The following is a 7737-nucleotide window of genomic DNA, read 5'->3' on the forward strand; positions in this document are numbered from 1 at the left end:
AGACAAAGGATATGAACAGACAATTTCAAAAGAAGACATACAGGCATGTGAAAAATGCTCAATATCACTGATCATTTGACAAATGCAAATCAAAACCACAAGGAGATACCATCTTTCACCAATCAGAATTATTATTATTAAGAAGTCAAAAAATAACAGATGCTGATGAGGTTGTGGAGAAAAGGGAGCATTTATACATTGTTGGTGAGAGTGTAAATCAGTTCAACCATTATGAAAAGCAGTATGGTGGTTCCTCAAAGAGCTAAAAACAGAACTACTACTTGACCCAGTAATCCCATTACTGGCTATATACCCAGAGGAATATAAATCATTCTACCACAAAGACACATGCAAGCAAATGTTCATTGCAGCACTATGCACAATAGCAGAGACATGGAATCAACCTAAATGCTGATCAATGACAAATTTAACAAAGAAAATGTGGTATATATATACCATAAAATACTACATAGCCATAAACAAGAATGAGATCATGTCTTTTGTAGGGATATAGAGGGAACTGGAGGCCATTATCCTTAGCAAACTAACACAGGAACATAAAACCAAATGCCTCATGTTCTCACTTATAAGTGGGAGCTAAATGATGAGAATTCATGAACACAAAGAAGGGAATAATGGACACTAGGGCCTCCTTGACAATGGAGTGAGAGAGGAGGGAAAGGAGCAGAAAAAATAACTATTGAGTACGAGGCTTAGTACTTGAGTAACAAAATAATCTGTACAACAAACCCCCAAGACATGAGTTTACCCCCAAACCTAAAATAAAAGTTAAAAAAAGTGCAAATTCAGAGGAAAATGTATAATAATAAAACCAAAGAAACTAAACACTAAAAAATATCAGTACAGAATATGCTTTAAAATACATGCCATCATTCTCTCCACTTAGAAGACCTAGAAACAATGACAATACAATAGCAATAAGTTTGCCTCAGGTTGTTGTTTCTAATCAGTATATCTCACTATTAAGAGATTTAGGTACTAAGGCTCTTTGAATAAATAACTGTTTCTGGATCTGTGGAAGGAAATATGAGATGAATCCTGATAACATTTAGTTTCAAAAAGTAAGGGAGGTATCAAAAACAATGGGTCATACCAAAAACTCAAAGAAACCAGTATGAATGTACTAGAGTCAGGGTTCTCTTAGAGGAACAGAACTAATAGGAGCTATATGTACACACACACACACACACACACACATATATAACAGCATATTAAGTATTAACTTACATGACCACAAGGTCCCACTATAGCCTGCCTGCAAGCTGAGGAGCAAAGAGAGCCAGTCTGAGTCCCAAAGCTGATGAACTTGGAGTCCCATGTTTGAAAGCAGGAAGAATCCAGCACAGGAGAAAGATGTAGGCTGGAAGGCTAGGTCCATCTCTCCTTTTAGTGATTTTCTGCCTGCTTTATATTCACTGGAAGCTGAAGAAATTTTGCCCACCAGATTAAGGGTGGATCTTCCTTACGGAGCCCACTGACTCAAATGTTAATCTCTTTTGGCAACACCCACACAGACACACCCAGGATTAATACTTTATATCCCTCAATCAAATCAAATTGACACTCAGTATTAACCATCACGATAAAGATGCTTCCATTTGGCAAATGACAGGGAAATTTGAAGATAAAAAAGGAAGAAATCCAATTAAGTAATCACATTGATTAGATAAAAATCTATGAGTTTATAATAATGCTCTACGAAAGGGAAAATAATCACTTCTCATTGGAGGTAACTAGAATATCAGCTATTTATTCTGAAAATAAGTTATTGAAAAAGTAAACATATTTGATTTTTCTTTATCTACTATATTTCAGAATAAATTAACAGAACAAATTAACTGCTGTTGATGAGAAAGTCATTTGTCATAAAAGTTCAATGAGCAAAATTTTTCATGACTTAATTTGGAAATCACTATTAAATAATCACTGATAAATATTGATTAGTGCAAGGATTATTAATGTTTGAAATTAAGTGAAAGGTTAATAGAATTCTGTCCATAAAACAGAAAACATACTAGTTATATCAACAGAGATAAGTTAATATAGGGAATTGGTTAAATATGTATGTATTACAGGGAAAAATTGTTTCTGATATGGATGTGCATTTCCTTTCCTTGCCCATAGTGCTTCTGCCAGAACTAAATATTGAAGACAATGTGCTCAACTGCTATAGTTTTCATTTCTATAACTGTTGATAATGCTGTCATTGATATTTGTATTTTCCTTCTTTCACTACCCATTCCATATTTTATTGCCTTAAGCTAGGACCTTAACTGATCAGGGTTATTAACTTTTAGGATAAACTACATAGTAATTCATGAAGTATCTTAATCATCAGTGGTCAGGAATATATGTATATCTATATCTACATAGTTATAGATCTTTCTTAATTTTTTCATTACTTCTTACCATCTAATTTCTACTCTTACATATTAAAATACTAAGTTGTATCTCAAAATATTCCCTGCATTCCAAACACAGAACAGGGAGTCAATATGAGCATCCCTCCATTTGCTAAGTGTGTCTATTACAAATATATTTACTCATTTATAAATACGTAATGACTGTGGAGGACAATCAAGTACTATCTCCATAGTTTTACTGAGCCAATAATATGTTGAACTTGCTCCTAAATTCTACTTTCTAACTGACTGTTTTATCCTCTCATTTTAATTAACAAAACACAATTATTCTAAAATCAATTCAAAGCAAATATCTGAGCATTTATTTTTGTACCCAATATGGTAAGTCTCTCTTGTAGTTGTGTTGTCACCTACCCTCTGTTTATTTGCAATTCCATTATCATAATAGAATCAGGTGGTATTTTCCACTACCATCTCCAATCTAAAAAAAAAAAACAAAAACAAAAAGTAAAACCAAACGACTTTCAAGAATACTAGTGATCCCCTCATTAATGTATCCCTCGAAAGCCTTAGCAAAGGGAGTGTCTTCTTGAGATATATGATAGGTAATGTGTAAAAACGTGATGTTCATATACTATAAATACATACCCATATCAATATCTCTCAAAGCCTTTAAAATTCTCTCTTTGCATTACTTCAGGGTAGTTCTGACATTTAACTTCACTAAATATAGGCCACTTTTGTACAAGTTTCAGTCAATCAAGCAAAGCATTATAGTTACTTCCAGTTGTACAAACTAATGCACAAATGCACACCCCTAGTGAGTAACCTAATATTTGTGATTTTGTTCCATTGTATTTTTCTTCTTAGTCTAAAAGCCATAGATTTTACTCATACATTTATCAATTGGGCTTCTGCTGATAATCATTTAGCGAGACAACACAGTTCTCTTGGTGTCCATTTCTTCCTGAAGCTACTTCTCCTTCATCAAACTTGGTATTGTCTCCCTGAAATATACTGATGTGTGACTACAGTTATAGGTCTAGAGGCCAGGAGAGGTGTTTGAGGTGGCTACAAGTACACATGCTCTTGCAAGACCATTGACCCAGGTGTGTTCATTAAAGGATTTTCGGGCAAAAGATGAATGTTTTCTGCACACACAGAATGTTGTACTCATTCCACTAGCAAGGGATGTTCAGAATGGCTCAAGGGGTAAAGGCTTCAGCCTCATTTGAGTTTATTCAGATAGCCCAGTTCTGGCTCTCAGGTTACAGCTCCTTCCCAACCAATGCCCTAATTCTCACTTGAGAGACTTAGGAAGGCCATGATTTCAACTTATAATTAGGAAAGTATACAACTAAATTTTATAACCCCGTGGCTAAAAGAATTAGTAAATTATCTTAGAGACACAGAAGGAACTCTGTAATTGCCTTTTTTAAAGGTATTTTAAAATTCATTATTTTATTTCATTTCATTTTTAAGACAGATTCTTGTTCTGTTGCCCAGGCTGTAGTGCAGTGGTGTGATCATAGCTCACTGCAGCCTTGAAGTCCTGGGCTTAAGAGATCCTCCTGTCTCAGCTTCTCAAGTTGTTAGGACTCTAAGTGCATGCCACCATGCCTGGCTAACTCTCTAGTTCTCTGACCATGACTGTGCTAAAGATAAGCTCACGCTTGTTCTTTCATTTGTATAAGCTCTCTAATACGGGTAGAAGCAGCTGCCACATTAACAGTCCTGGTACTTATAATTACTGTGTAAAGACAACTTGTTCCTGCAAGGGACTGCTTCATTAAGCACTTCACCACAATCAACCAAACCTTATAAGTTGGTTATTCACAAGGCCATCAATTAGTATTATGACTCTTTTCACTGAAAAGGAGCTTAGTACCAGATTCAAAGCTAGGGACACGAAAACGACAAAAGCAAATCAGTCTTCTGTCATTAAGGATGTTTTCTAGGACTATTTATTTTATCAAGTAACTGTATCAGGCAGATTGTAGTTAGTAAACAGAAAGTTTCTAGTTGGTGAATCCAATAAAACAGTAAGATAAATTGGTTAAAAAGATATGGGAGGAAGGAGATGAAGAAGAGGCATTGAAGTAGCACAGAGACAGTAACTGGAAGTGTCAGATAAAAGGGCAATGAAAAAAAGGGTTAGGGGTTTTAGAACCAGGCTCCATGGAGAAGGCACTGCCGAATGGTTACTAATAACTCGAAAGTTTGGAGAACGGCTCTTAGGAAATTAAAACTCAAATTTCTGGAGAGAGGACGCGGCCTACCTGGTACTGCTGTCTTAGAGCAGACACAACAAAGTTGTACCTCAGAGTCTCCAAAATAAAAGATAAAGAAAAATAAAGCTGGATAGAGGGGCTAGTTGCTTCTGGAATCAACTTCTGTTTCCATGGCAAGGGACCATTTCTGGGAAGATAACAAAAAGAAACAACAAGCAAACAAGAAATAGTCAAGGCATTTTCCCTTTTCTCTCTTGCTCTATACCCCCTTATTAACAGAACCTGAAAAAAAGCTAAATGACAAAAGTCAAGTGTGGTTTCCAAAATTTCTGCCCCCGCATCACAAAACTGAGTAGAGAGAAGTGGGTTTGAAGTTGAGAAACAATAAGTTAATGATGGGAAAAGTAAGAAATTTTCAATGGAGGCATCACATTGTTACTACATTCACCAACTGATTGGGTTTAGCATCACTCAGACAGAAACACCAGATATTACATGTCTCCTGATGGACAGAAATGCAAAATATATAGCACCACATACAAAGCATTTTTGGTCCCAGCCAAATAGTAATAATGATAATGGTAATGATAAGTAAACCTGAACCTAGTCAAGACTTGAGAGTTAACTCTGTAAGAAATACAATTGGTAAAGGAAAGTAGATAAATGACACTATGATGAAACCACAGTTAAAACATAATGTGGATGGTTTTTTCAAGGTATGGAACACAGTTATTGCCATAAATTAATCAGAAAAGAATGCTATAGGGAAAACATTTGGGGAACAGGACCCGTTTTACTTTAAGAAAATCATAACATCAATGTTATGGACGAACTTTGTTTGAATCATGATTTGATTTTTATAAAACATTTTAAAATTATAATTATTTTTTAAAATTGGTGTTGTTACATGATTTGAACTAATCAACTATAAATATAGATATCACAAATATTAATATGGACTGGATATTAGTTCATAACATTTATTTTGAATTATGCTAAGCGGAAATTGCAGCATTGGTATGATATAAGAAATATTTTTATTGTATTTTTAAAGATATACACTTAGTCTGCAAAAGTAAAATAACATGAAATCTACAATTTGTTTAAAATAGCTCAGAAAAAGAGCGAGAATAGATGAAGCAAGAGTTGCAAATTTAATAATACTAGAATCTGGTTAATAGTAGTGTAGGATTTATTATTCTATTTTTGTTTGAAATTTTTAATAATAATGTTTACAATGTTTTTAGGTAACTTCCAAGTTCATGTTGAATTTACTACACAATTTCATATATCTCCTATCCCAATTTCTTACCAAAATCTTAAAAATATATTAAGAAAAGCAAAAAAAAATCAATCAGACTACACATTGAAGATACAGCAAATGGGGGATGACTTCCTCTAAGGTCCATATACACCATGGAATACCATGCAGCCATAAAAAATGAGTTCATGTCCTTTGCAGGGACATGGATGAAGCTGGAAACCATCATCCTCAACAAACTAACACAGGAACAGAAAACCAAACACCACATGTTTTCACTCGTAAGTGGGAGTTGAACAATGAGAACATATGGACACAGGGAGGGGAACATCACACACCAGGGCCTGCCAGGGGGTGGGGGGTATAGGGGATGGATAGCATTAGGAGAAATATCTAATGTAGATGATGGGTTAATAGGTGCAGCAAACCACCATGGCATGTGTATACCTATGTAACGAACCTGTATGTTCTACACATATATCCCAGAACTTAAATTTGAATAAGAAAAATTAGTAGAGCTGCTTGAAAAAACACAACCAAATGTACCTGAAAGATCGAAGGGTGGCAAGTTAATATATAGGGTAGTTTTAGATTGCTCCCACTAATATTGGTTTATCCATATTGTAGAATATTTTAGTATAAAATTGTTTACATTCATAAAGATGCATATTAAAATTAACTACAGAAACAGCTTGAGTAATGCCTTTCTCCTCCTTTCTTCTTGTCAATCAGATATTATCTTTATACATTGTTTTAGAGTATGTATCTATCAAAATTCTACATTGTCGAAGGATGTGTAATTTATACAGCAAGTATGTGATGGATAAAATATAGTGCAAAAACAATCCTTAAAATATTGTATTTGAATAAAAACAATCTTAAATCACATAATCTGAAAAAAGGGGGTACATATTTTACCAAATATGCTAACCTATACAAGACTGCTTGAGAAAAAGAATATGCCACATCAGATGAGAAAAGGTTGTAGGTAATACTGGCTAAGGACCATGCATATTTACCTGACCATATAGTGTCATTTTGAGAAAAAAACCTGCCAATAGCTACATGGTTACTACGAGCAATGTAGGATGTTTACAACAATTCTGAATAACCCCCTTCTTTATGCATGAATATACAGGAGTAAAAGAACATGTCTAGGCAAAAATTCTGCAGCATAAAGCAAATACATCTCTTTCTATGAGACTCTGAGGAAGTGCATTTCTCTGAATTTTCCTTACGATGGATAGCAGAAGGAAAGTTTAGACAGTTTCTATTTGGTATCACAAAAAGACACAGATTAAAAAAAAAAAGTGATCTAGTAGATATGGAGAGAACAGAGACTCAACTATAAATACTAAGCAATACGTAAAAATAAATTAGAACAAAAGTATGAGAAACAATAACCAAACATGCTATTAATGCTTTAGTAGGAGAAAGAAAAGGTTCGTTTTCAGTATGAAGTAACTCACCCTGTTCTATTCACATGGTGCCCTGGGACAACTGTACTGAGAGCATAGAGTCTCCATAGATGACATCTTTCAAAAAGCGCTTACTTCGTTACAGACAGATATTTGCAACCTCATAGACAAGCAGCAGCAGCAGTGGTCTTGATTGTAGAGACCATTACAATTATTACAGAGAACCATCTTAACGCTCATCAGCAACACTTCATGACAGAAAGGAGAAGTAAAAGAATGGCAGCTGCAGAATGATATAAACCAGAGCCGACTTATCCAGTCACAGACAGTTCCTCTGGCTGGAATTTGTGCCTCTGGTTGTTTGGACAAAATAAGACAGAACAATGTGCAGGAAAGAGAGTCAAACTGCCCATATGGCAAGTGGACATTTAAACAGATATAAG

This window comes from Macaca mulatta, chromosome 8 (assembly GCF_049350105.2).
Source record: "Macaca mulatta isolate MMU2019108-1 chromosome 8, T2T-MMU8v2.0, whole genome shotgun sequence".
NCBI lineage: Eukaryota > Metazoa > Chordata > Mammalia > Primates > Cercopithecidae > Macaca > Macaca mulatta.